The sequence below is a fragment of the Chelonia mydas genome, chromosome 5 (genome assembly GCF_015237465.2).
Source record: "Chelonia mydas isolate rCheMyd1 chromosome 5, rCheMyd1.pri.v2, whole genome shotgun sequence".
NCBI classification, from domain to species: domain Eukaryota; kingdom Metazoa; phylum Chordata; order Testudines; family Cheloniidae; genus Chelonia; species Chelonia mydas.
The window spans coordinates 67070077-67083179 of NC_051245.2; the positions used below are offsets into that span (position 1 = coordinate 67070077).

Genomic DNA, 13103 nt, shown 5'->3' on the forward strand with positions numbered 1-13103 from the left:
GCCATTTACAGCACAAATCCAGGTTTTCTCACCCTCCGCCCCCCACACACAAACTCACTCTCCTGCTGGTAATAGCCCATCCAAAGTGACCACTCTCTTTACAATGTGTCTGATAATCAAGTTGGGCCATTTCCAGCACAAACCCAGGTTTTCTCACCCCCCTCCTTTTCCCCCCCCCTCAAAAAACCACACACACAAACGCACTCTCCTGCAGGCAACAGCTCATCCAAACTGACCACTCTCCCCACAATGTGCACGACAATCAAGGTGGGCCATTTCCAGCATAAATCCAAGTTTAACCAGAACGTCGGGGGGGGGGGGGGGGGGGTAGGAAAAAACAAGGGGAAATAGGCTACCTTGCATAATGACTTAGCCACTCCCAGTCTCTATTTAAGCCTAAATTAATAGTATCCAATTTGCAAATGAATTCCAATTCGGCAGTTTCTCGCTGGAGTCTGGATTTGAAGTTTTTTTGTTGTAAGATAGCGACCTTCATGTCTGTGATTGCGTGACCAGAGAGATTGAAGTGTTCTCCAACTGGTTTATGAATGTTATAATTCTTGACATCTGATTTGTGTCCATTTATTCTTTTACGTAGAGACTGTCCAGTTTGACCAATGTACATGGCAGAGGGGCATTGCTGGCACATGATGGCATATATCACATTGGTGGATGTGGAGGTGAACGAGCCTCTGATAGTGTGGCTGATGTTATTAGGCCCTGCTAGGAAGTAGTGGGAGACTTGCTGATTGCTTACCTGAAAAAAAATCTTCCTTTCCAGTCGCTGTAGAATGCAGAAGCAAAGCTGATTGGAAGACTGGTGAGGGACTAGCCCTCACCTTCCGAAGATCCCCTCAGTTCTGAAATGCTTCCAAAGCTAGCCCCTCTAGAACTTGCACCACAAAACAAAACACTAATCTCTTGACCCTCATCAGCACCTTGCAAAAAAAAAAAAAAATTTAAAAAAAAAACCTTAAAAAAAGAGAACACTATGAATAAGAGATTTTTATTACTGCAGATAACTTTAACCATTAGTTACCTTTTTCAGGGAGGGCTGGATCTATGGTCCTATCCTGTCAAATGAGGGAATTTTTTCAGGTGCGCAACCACAAATTCTCCCAATCTCTTTCAGCGCTAGGACCACAGATCCTCAGTGTGAGATCTTCTCATCAGGGAACAAAATAACATCATTGAGATAAAGGACTCCCTTACCCTAAGCAGTCACACCACACTGAGCAGGGCCTGCCTGCCAAAGGCTGCATTATCTGAAAACCAAGTAAAACTACTTGTAAAACTTCGTAAACTATGCAAGGATAACCAAGTCGCAGCTTTACAGATTTCATTACAAGAGTTCTCATACTTTCTCAGCCCATGATGCTGCCACTACTTGTACTGAGTGAGCCTATTTGGAGGATTGACTCCTTTTGCTCTATATGCCTCAGCAATGAACCAGCATATCCACTGTAAGACAGATGGTTTAGATGCCTTTGCACCTCTTTTCCTTATGCTCTCAGTTCTTTTAATATAAAGCTTTAAGGCTTACCTTACAATCGGCAAATGCCATAGATTCTCCTTTGGCTGAAAAGGATTTGGACAAAAATGAAGGCAATGAGATCTCCTGAGTTTGACTGGTGGGGGGGAAGCAACTTTACTTTTGGAATAAAGGTGGGATCCATTCTCAAAACCACCTTATCTTTGTGGAAAATGCAGCAGGACGGATTAGCTGTTAATGCTTCCAGCTCAGATACCCTGGGTGCTGAGGTGATAGAGATCACAAAGGTCATTTTGATAGTCAAATATTACAATAAAACTGATTTCAAAGCTTCAAAAGGTGCCTGCGTTCAGGCACTGAGCACAATGTTCAAATCCCAAGACAGAGTTCTATGAGCTGTAGGGCGACACAGTATCTCAATTGTTCTAATGAAGCAACATATGTCCTAATGGCGGGAAATGGAAGATTTTCTGGCTACGCTCAAAATTGTTGACAGTGCAGAAACATACTTTCAAGTGATTAGCTTGTAACCTGAGAACAAAAATATCCTGTAAAAATTCCCAAACATGAGACACTTTGGCTACATGATGCTGAACACATCTCCCTGTGCACAAAGCTTTCAAGTTAGACCGCATCCTAAAATAAGCCCCATTTATTGATTTTCTCCTAGATGCCAACAGAGTTTCAATGCAACAAGCAGTGCAACCCTTTAATTTAGGAACTTGCTTGCAAATGCCAGGCTGCTATATATAATCCTTTTGGATCCTGGGGAAAACTGGACCGCCGGATGATAAATCCAGCCTTGGATTCAGGAGCAACACGTCAGTGGAGGAACCTTTATTAATGGCCTGGATGTAGGTATAGAGAGCATACTGATCAAATTTGCAGATGACAAAGCCAGTGGGGGTTGCCAATCCTTTGGACGACAGAGCTACAACTCAGAGGGATCTTGATAAATTGGAGGAGAACTGGGCTATAGCCAACAAAATGAAATTCAACAAAGAAATGTCAGGTGCTACACCTAAGGAAGAAAAACTAAATGCACAAATACAGAATGCAGGGTAACCAGCTAGGAAGCACTGCTGGGAAGGATCTGGTGGATCATGACCTCAAACATGAATCAACAATGTGATGCTATTGCAAAAAAAAAAAAAAAAAGCAAGCAAATGCAATTTAACATTGCATTAACAGAGGCATAGCATGCAAGTCATAGGATGTGATAGTACTGCTCTACTTGGCGCTGGTTATGCCTCATTTGGAGTACTGTGTCCAATTTTGGTCACCAATGTATAGAAAGGATGCAAAAGAAACTGGAAAGGATCCAGAAGTGACGACAAAGATGATCAAAGAAATGGAATGTAAGTCATATGAGCAAAGGCTAAAGGGAACTGGGTATGTTTAGTTTGGAAAAGAGTGGATTAAAGGGGGGACATGATAGCGGTCTTCAAATACTTGAAAGGTTGCCATAAAAAAGATGGAGTAAAGTTTTCTCTTTTACCCCAAAGGGCAGGACAAGACGCAATGCGTTCAAACTACAGCATAGCATATTTAAATTAAATCTCAGGGAAAACTTCCTAACTGTAAAAACAGTAGGACAATAGCATAGACTGCCTCGGGAAGTTACAGAAGCTCCTTCACTGGAGTTTTGCAAAAGGAGGCTGGATAGCCATCTGTCTTGAATGGTTAAGACACAACAACAAATCATACACCTTGGCAGGGGGTTAGACTAGATGACCCAAGTGGTCCCTTCTAACTGTACAATTCTATGTTCATGAGGTCAGGAAACCAAGACTTCCCGGGCTAATGGAGAGCCATTAAAATCACTTCTGTTCCTCCTTCCTGACCTGTATTTCCTTGGCAATGATGGGCATTGCGGGGAAAAGCATAAAGTAAGCCCTTTCGCCATTTGAATGGCAGGGCATATGTGCCTAGGGCTCCTGGCTCTCTCTCACTTGAAAAGTATTGGTGACCCTTCCAGTTTGCCTTACACAGAAAAATATCCAGAATCAGAGTGCTGAAAGTTTTGGGGATCAACCAGAAGGATTAATTGTGAAGACTCCATTCTGCCAAATTGATTCTTCTCCTTCTGCTCAGCCAATCGGCTTTCATATTGCTGGCACCCTTTATGTGCGAGACCCTGACAGATGGTAGATGGGCCTTCTGTCCACTGCATCAATGATGCCACTTCCTTCTGTAGATCCTTTGACCCTGTACCCACCCCCGATGGTTTACGCTGGCGACCGCTGATGTGTTGTCCATCATTACCAGGATGTGACCATTCAGCAATGCTTCAGCCATTTGTTGAAGAGCATACTTTATTGTCCTCACTTCGAGACAATGTGTGCTTTTCTTTCATTCTGAGAAGAACCAAATCCCCTGAATCACTGACTTTCAGGAAACGATCCCCAGCCTTTCAAATTCATGTCAGTTATGACAGACCTCTCTGGCTACACCATGGCCAGCCCTTCCTGGAATCTCTCTGGACACATCCAGCAAACCAGTGAATTCAAACAAGTAATGTAATGTTCACCTTCTGAAATGGAAAGTATCAGAAGATAGCAGTGGAAGGATAGAAGAATCCCTGGAGAGTCCTCTGACACATTTTTGCCCAAGGCACTATCCCTATGCAGGACACAATCATCCTTAGAATATTCATTAGGGTGCCTACCAACATCCTCAGGCATTTCACAGGGGTAATCGCCAATCTGATCTCCTAGCTGATGAAAAGATTTTGAGGTCCTGTGTGTCTATCAACACTTCACAGTGAAGCAGGCACTGAGATGGCTGAAGATGGTTTATCAAAATTTACTATAAATTCACAATGTTGCACTGTGGTCTGAGTTTCTTGAGTCGACCCCCCGTTGGACATGCTCTGCCTGAGAGGAGCCAACAGAACAACAAGAACGTTTGCAAACATTTGAGGCATGGGTGGCAATCCAAAAGGCAGTGCTTTGAAAATGGATGGCAGTCCAAAAGGCAGTATTGAAAAGATTGGTCCTATGAATAAATCATAGAATATTCCTGTGTGCTGGTGAATTTGCACACGACGATAGGCCTCCTTCAAATCAAAGGCCATAAGGTAATCTCTCTGGAAGACCACCTTATTGACTTCAAGGTGTCTATTTTGAATCTGTTTCTCCTTATGAATTTGTTCAGGTGTTTTAAGTCCAACACAGCGCTGTCTTCCCCGGCTCTCCCGGATACCAAAAACAAGACCAAGTACTGGTCAGAGAATCTCTCTGTCTCAGGAACTCTATTATGCCAATTCACAAAGGACAATCTATAGGCTTTTACATATTTTGCCTCTTTTGCAGATTTGAGGATACTGGAAGAAGGAGAAAATTATTTGGAATCTTTGAAAATTCTACAATGTAACCCTGTCAAACCATACCCTGGACCCATCTGCCTAATGTGGAGAAAGACTGCAATTAAACAGCCCCTGAGCCTGAGTCCCACACACCGAAGTCAGCTGGCACAGGCTAGCTGCAAGTTTTCAACTGCAACTGCAGTGTTGAAATACCCTAGGGATCAATGATCAAGTTACTTCACGGTATCTATGTGGAAGAAGTTAGAAGCAAATTTATTTTCTCCTATAGGTTTTAAATACTACTAAGGAGAGAGAGGAGGGTTTCACTTAGGTATAAAAATGTTTTTAAGTTAGTGTTTCTACACACATACATGTATTCAATAGAGAGATAGAAACATTTATACTGAAATGTCTTGAACTGACCTTGCCTAGTGTCTCCTTTATATAGAGACTATAATGATTGCCCACTTTACATCCACTCTTAATTTATGGCTACATTTAATCATTATGGCATGAGATTTTACAATCCATTTCTACTCTGTTAAAAGATACAAACCTAAAACAGCATGGGGAAAAGCAAAGATTATAAATATGGAACACACAAGTACACATAGACAAACTTACGTTATAGATCAGCATGGTGTCTTTAAAAGACAGAATACTCTGAAGTAACTCTCTTTAAAACACTTCAAAATGCTCTCACAAACCAAAGTATCAAAAACAAGGTTTTCAAATGTCAAGTGGTTAATACAAACAGAAGTTGGTCTTCTTAAAATGGAAGTTGTCCACTACTAATGGTTGTAAGCATCAATCCAATTATTCTAGACACCACACAAAGACAAGACAAAACACTACACCAGGAATGTGGTTGAACTAGGCCGCAACTTTATTAACTAACTCATTAGGAACCACCTGGCAACAAGTCACCCAGTACAGGTCATGCTTACTTTGTAATCTGTTTTGCTTGGTGGAGGACTGCTGTCTCCTTCCCCACCCCATTCTCAGACCATTTCTGGGACCCCATTGCCTTTCCTTCTTACTAGAGTTAAGTGGATCAGGAAGCATGGACCTGTTGTCTTGTTGTATCAGACATTAGGTGCCCCAACCCTACTCCTCTTCTTTTAGTAGATGCCTTCTTTTAAGATGCTTCCAATTCTGTTTTATCAGGGAACCTGACTACCTATGGAACAAGGCACCTGCAAAGTTGCAACAAAAATGAATTTTATAACCTAACCTACCCACTGAGTCCCTGGGCTGCTGTGGGGAAAGTGAAGGGGTGGGGGAAAAAACACACACATACACAACACCCTTCCCAGTCCAATCTGGCAAGAGCAGAGTTTCTCAAACTGGGGGGTCCCAACCCAAAAGGGAATCAACAAGGTTATTGTAGGGCAGCCACTGGATCAGAAAAAAAAATGATAACCTTTAGATTTTGTGCTCAGGTTACCATATTTCAAGTTCCCTAATAGAGCAGGGGTTCTCAACCTTTTTCTTTCTGAGGCTCCCTAACATGCTATAAAAACTCCATGGCCCACCTGTACCACAACAACTGTCTTTCTGCACAGAAAAGCCAGGGCCGCCCTTAGGGGGTAGCAAGCAGGGCAACGGCCAAACCCCATGCCACAGAGCGTTCCACAAAGGTAAGTTGCTCAGGCTTCAGCACCAGGTGGCGGGGCTCAGGGTGGTGGGGCTTTGGCTGCCCTGGGCCCCAGTGCGTCTAATGTTGGTCCTGCTTGGCAGACCCCCTAAAACATACTGTGGTCTCACAGGGGTCTCAAACCCGGTTGAGAACTGCTGAAATAGAGAACGCTACTGCAGGGAGGGGAGGTAGCCTGTGGAGGGTACAGCAGCAGGGGGGGTCTCCAACTACTAGGGTGACCACATGTCCCGATTTTATAGGAACAGTCCCGATTTTGGGGTCTTTTTCTTATATAGGCTCCTATTACCCTCACTCCCGTCCCGATTGTTTAACATTTGCTATCTGGTCATCCTACCAACTATCCACCTCTGAAGACAATGCAACTGCCAGCAGCATTGCAGAAATAAGGGTGGCAATACCATACTGTTGCTTTACACTTTTTGAGAGGTTTCAGTGCCTTTGAATGCAGGACAAGGATTACGTGCTTCATTTAATGATCTACTATCTATTTAATTTACTAATCACCTTTTTTGGAGGGATAGGGTGAGGAATATTAACCAATTCATCTCCTACCACCTTGATCTACATTACTATTTCATTTGAAATATATTTAATATTTACCTTGCAGAAGTTAGCTCCAGCCAGACAAATAATAGCAGCAGCAGCTAAGTAAAAACCATATCTTCACACCAACAGGTTAAACTTGAAAGCCTGGTTCTAAAACAGTTTTTCCATTAACGTTCAGCTACTGTAAAGTAGTTAGATGTCAGTTTTTACCCTATTATAAAATCAGAAACTGTCAGAGCAATTATAAAAATCAAACCAAATCAACAAGCTTGCAAAGTGGAACGTTTGTTACTTTTTACTATGTTATCAGACTGAACAATTGCCCAATGGGGGGGGGGGGGGAGAACACCCTGCTTTGCCTGTATTTTCTCTCCTGTTTAGAGAGAATATAAAATCAAGCAAGCAAGCATGACATTCTAGTGGGATAGAAACAAAATAGTCCACATGTAATAAGACATGTACACAAAGTAACCAACTGACAGTGTAACTTCTCCCATCTTCTTTCTCTGTCTATTGTTTGTAACTTTCACTTAATGCAGCAGAACCTCTGAGTTACGAACACCTCATGAATGGAGGTCATATTCATAACTCTGAAATATTCGTATCTTTGAACAAAATGTTATGGTTGTTCTTTCAAAAGTTTACAACCAAACACTGACTTAATACAACTCTGAAACCTAAACTACACCGCAACAGTGCTGCAAAGGGAAGATTTTAAGACTTACTTTTAATAAAAAAAAGAAAGGACATGTTTACATATGAAAATGAATAATGAAGAAATTACAGAACGTCTGGTCTTACTTTGATATCAAATATAATTTTAAGACATTTTTGTTTGATATGCTTCCGATTTTTGAACTGGCAACTTACAACTACATTACAAAAGCTGTTGCGAGCAATAGAGGTTTTGGCTGCTGGGTCAGAAGCAGCTGGGATTTGTATGGAGATCATGCAATCAGCACATTACCTAGCTGTTTAAAGCGGTGGTTCTCAATCTTATCTGATCAGGTCCCCTTCTTTGTGTCAGTTGTTGTTTATTCTTCCCCTCCCCAAGTACATATACCACCACCCAGCTCTGAAGGCAGAGCAGAGAGGAGCGGCTGCTGGCCAGGCGCCTAGGTCTGAAGGCAGCATGCACCAGCAGCAGCACAGAAGTAAGAGTGGCTAAGTGATATCTGTAAATATTTTTCACAGCAGACCTAGCACTTACTTCTGCACTGCTGATGCCACCCAGCCACCTCCAGGTGAGGGATGGGGTGGGCAAAGGAAAGATTGAGCCCAGTCGTGGGGCTCCAGCTGCCTCCTTTATACCCACCACCAGGTGTGCACAGCCTTTCTGCACAAGTCCCAGCCACTTGAGGCTGACAAAGCTCTTAAAAACCACACAGCTCGCACCTCCCTTCACATGCTCCCACACCTCCCTTGCAAGATCCGACCCATAGTTTGAGAAATGCCAGTTTAAAGTGATCTGCAATGAAACCATTAACAATGCTGACATTTTATACTATAATCACTGGGTTTCAGACGCAATCCAGTGAGAAAAACAGGGCAATTTGCCACTTTCAGGTGTTTTTTCAGGCTGCCTGCAGGTCTGAGGTAGCTTCACTGGTCCACTACAACTACCATGCACTACTAAGGTGATGCAAAGTGGCCATAGGATTCTGACTAGAGGTGGCCAGCAAAGAATTCCCTGTGTACAGAAATTAGCTGCTCGCCTAAAGCTAGTGGAGGCAGCACAGCGGCTCCTGTGCCAGCCTCCCCCTGGCCACAGCTCTGTGATACGAGATCTATGTGACATATCCCAGGGTGGAATCTGGACTGTTGCATTGTGCCATCCCCTTAACTCACCAGTCCGGTGTGCTATGCCCTGCTTTGCCATTTGAGCTGCCACTATGGCCACTCACCCTAGTCTCTAGCATGCAAGTCACTCCCAGACAAATACCAGAGTGCTATGCCCAGCCATTCTTGAATTACAGATGGGATATTCAGGAGTCACCCTTAGTCCTACACTGTGTGTCTTACACTGTTCAAGATCCCCCAAACAGAATAAGCTCATTAATTAGTTTGTGATTCCTTCACGGGGTATGAACATGCACCAACCTTTGTAACATGAGTAGATTCCTCAAACTTCATTCAAAAGCACACTTGCTTAGATAAAGCATTAAAATAAGTTTATTAACTACAGAAAGATAGATTTTAAGTTATATAGGCATAGAAGATCAGAATTGGTTAAATACAGAATTAAAGATAAAATTGCAGCTTAATTCCTAAACTTTATCAAACTAAATCAAATTTGAAGCAATAAGATTTTTCTTACATGAAAGCCTACAACAGTCTGTGCTAACTAGAAAGTTTTCCAGTTATGACCACTCCCCCCAGTTCAATGATGTATCTGTCTTCTAAATGATCTTGTTGCCTTCAGTATATGTGGTGGAGGAGATGTGGCCTGATGATGTCACTGTCCCTTATTTTATACTCTCCTGCAGGTGTTAGAAAAAAATCCTTGTTGTGTCATAGGGTTAGACAGCCCTGCATTCAGTCCTTCATATGAAATGCACATTCTTGCTTACATCTTTTGTGTACATGAGGCTTGACATGTAAGTCTTGTGTTCACAGTTCCTTTGTTATTTCTAAGGAGCTGATCTGTGGGTATTTCCGAGACTCACATGTTTCAGTCACAGACTTATAGCAGAATCTCATAACTTCATATACCATGATGATACATGCATTTCAACAGGACACTAATTGTCAACAGATTAGGACTTTTACAAGGCATACTTAGTACAAATATATATCATAACCATATACAAGTGGTGAATATGGGGGTACAGGTTGTTATTTTGAGGTACAGCATGTCATGAGAAAGGGGTGTTTAGAGTGGAGTGGAGCTCCACTATGCCTATCCACCACTAGTTTAAGGCCAGCAAGGGATTTTATGCCACTGGCATAAGTAAGAACAGCTCCAATTTATGTCAGGGCTGGATTGCAGAGGATCAGGGAGCTGCAACCAGCTCCTTGATGTTCCCCCCACTTTCCCTGCATCAAGCTGAGCTCTGGAGCGGAGAAGAAACTCAGCCCTCTGACTAAGCACAGTAACACTGCATCTACATTCTCAACTGTTAGTTATTTTAGCAAATGAAAAGGCTAATTTTTGGGTTTTAAAATGACACCTCTGATTCTGGAGTACAATTCTGAAAGAAGGAGTAGATCCCACAGAATCAGAATCACAGATTAAACAGGGACCTAATTATACTGTTTATGCATTTGATAGAAAAGCTGAATTTTTACTGATGAGTTTGTTTTCACTGTAAACGTGAAGCTTCCTAGTTTTGTTTGTTCATTTTTTAATATAACAAACTCTGAGATGAGTCCACATGCAATCTCAGCCACCAGGGAGCACTCTATGCTGCACTACTACAGTTTCGTATTAGAAGAAATAGTCAGTGAAATGTACATATTTTCAACTCCTTAGAGAGAGGAGGGAGTTGCTCTGCAATCTTATAGACTGAAGCCACAACAGAACGTTTAGAATAAAAACAGCTTTTCTATAGGATGTTATTAGTCCATAAAACAATTACAAAGAAAAAAAAAGAATATATGTATACAAATTACAACGTCAGGCATTTTTTAAAATTATTTTGCTAGAGAATGTGTGATTTGAAGGAAGTAGTCCATGGATAAATCTGTTTCATGTATCTCAGTTTAAATGAAATCTGACAAGATGCTAGAATAATCTGCACAGCGAACATAATTTCAAAGGAGCAATAAACTAAGCACAACCAGCAATATATGGTGTTTTATAAAGCGAAGTCTACAAAATTATGACTTGCTTAAAGCAAACCATAAATCAGCACATATTTGACACTTACTATCACTCTGTTTTCAGACAACCCCATGGCATCAAATGATTCTGAACCTTTTCCTTCAGATTTCTAAACTGTAAATTATTACCATACAACTGTGACACAGTTTAAAACTCACAACCTACTGTCCTGACCCATAGCAGATGAGGTTTTTGCATTAGGGGGCTGGAAAACGTAGGGCTTGGGGTTTTTAAGTAACCTAGCAGCTTTTTGAAAGCTTTGCTACCAATGACAGGTTTCAGAGTAACAGCCGTGTTAGTCTGTATTCGCAAAAAGAAAAGGAGTACTTGTGGCACCTTAGAGACTAACCAATTTATTTGAGCATAAGCTTTCGTGAGCTACAGCTCACTTGCATCCGATGAAGTGAGCTGTAGCTCACGAAAGCTTATGCTCAAATAAATTGATTAGTCTCTAAGGTGCCACAAGTACTCCTTTTCTTTTTGCTACCAATAAGTATCATCACTGAATATTACAGTATTTCCATTAACTAAATATTCTGTGTCATCTAGTTCTCTCAGTCTCACAATTCATTTCTAGTTTCAAGATTCTAGAGAAGGAATACTTTGTGACAAATTCAGTTTCTTTTTGTGATAGTTAGAGCTGAAATTTTTTTAATTCACTGCAAAATACAATTCAAACTGAAACTTTCTCCAGGAACAGGTCAGTTTGGACAAATTTCTCAGCTCTAAAAAATGCTGAAAAAAGTTTTGAAGTTGTCAAAACAGAGTGTTTTGACATTTCCTAAAATGAAAGCTTTTGAGTTTCCAGTTCAAAACAATATTTCATTTGGAAATTTAAAATTACAGTTTAAAAAAAAAACAAAACAAAACCTATAAATAGTTGAGATTTGAAATCTCAGAAAAAATAATTTCACTTTTCATCCCATTTTCTGCTCAGCTTTAGTGATAATACATTATAAGTGAAGATAAAGACAAAACTTCAAATTACAACTTAAACCAGCATACTATTTACAGGAAATGTTTAAAAAAAAAAAAGTTTTTCTACCTTCTGTATTTTCATAACAAGAATTTTGCTACACAGCAATTCAACTCATTTCTGAAAATATAACTTTATATTAGGGTCATTGCAGAATACTCATTTCTGACTACAGTGTCCCCAATAGGGGGCTATAATTTCAGAAATTAGTTCAGAAATGAGTATTCTACAATGACCCCAATAAAAAATAAATTTCAGAAATAAGTTGAATTGTTGTGTAGCAAAATCCTAGTTATGAAAATTCCCTAATGCAAATAGTTAGGATGTCACAAATCAAGGACTATGACTTCAGGTGAGAAATATGAAAATACAGTGGGTAAAAGACAGATGCCATAATTAAAATAAAACAGGTACACAGAGGGTCAAATTACACAAGAAACTGCATAACCATATATTTATAGTGATTATGCGAATAGCAGCTAGTTCCACTCTTTAACAGCCACAAATACATAAAATAACCTGGTATGCACAACTGCAGTTATTATTTATTGAAATCTACATATGCTATTATGCACAAATCGTGGATCTTCACATCTGGCAGAGATTGTTTTTCTGCCTTTCCTTGGAGTACAGTTAAATTTAACTAAGCAAAAAACAGCCTTTTCAAAAGAAAAAAAAAAATTCTTCGCCAACGTATTCTGTAGTGTGTATTATTTCTCCTGATCTTTGGAAACTTATAGTACTATAAATCTTGGTTTTGTTTTAATATTTTCAGGCACTTTGAGCCAATATTATTATACCATCATTTTAGTCTCTCTTGTACTGAAAAATGCCATTTTTACACCATGAAGAAGTGACCTTTCCATGTTGTTCTGGGCTACATTTGGCGATCACATTAATTTTTGCTGCGCCCCATACTTCTCTGCAAATACAAAGTATTCTTTCGTGTCTATCATTCACCACAGAGTGTAGCTCATTTTTCATTAGATACCACACACAGACAGCCATTCTGCTTTAGTATCTGTACTGTCAAACTATCTAATTGAGATTAAAGATCTACTGGCTAAGAACCATTTAAACAAACACACACATAGTATGCAGCTCACCTACATACATGACACTCACTTGTTCTAAACTATTGCTTTCAGCAGTTGCTGGCTTTGATGGTAACAACTTGTCACTTCAGAAATGGCCTCCAATATCTAGGTCACAAAAGACGCTGTATTACTCTTTAATAAATTACTTGCAGTTATAGCTTCCTTTTATCATCTAAAGAACATTGCTCTACCGGAACCTGAT

At 40.6% G+C, this 13103-nt stretch overlaps 1 protein-coding gene across 9 annotated transcripts in view; it reads right to left on the reverse strand.

Moving 5' to 3' along the window:
* FBXL17 (F-box and leucine rich repeat protein 17) overlaps nucleotides 1–13103 on the reverse strand; it is a 475047-nt gene that overhangs the window by 438001 nt on the left and 23943 nt on the right. The window lies entirely within an intron of this gene.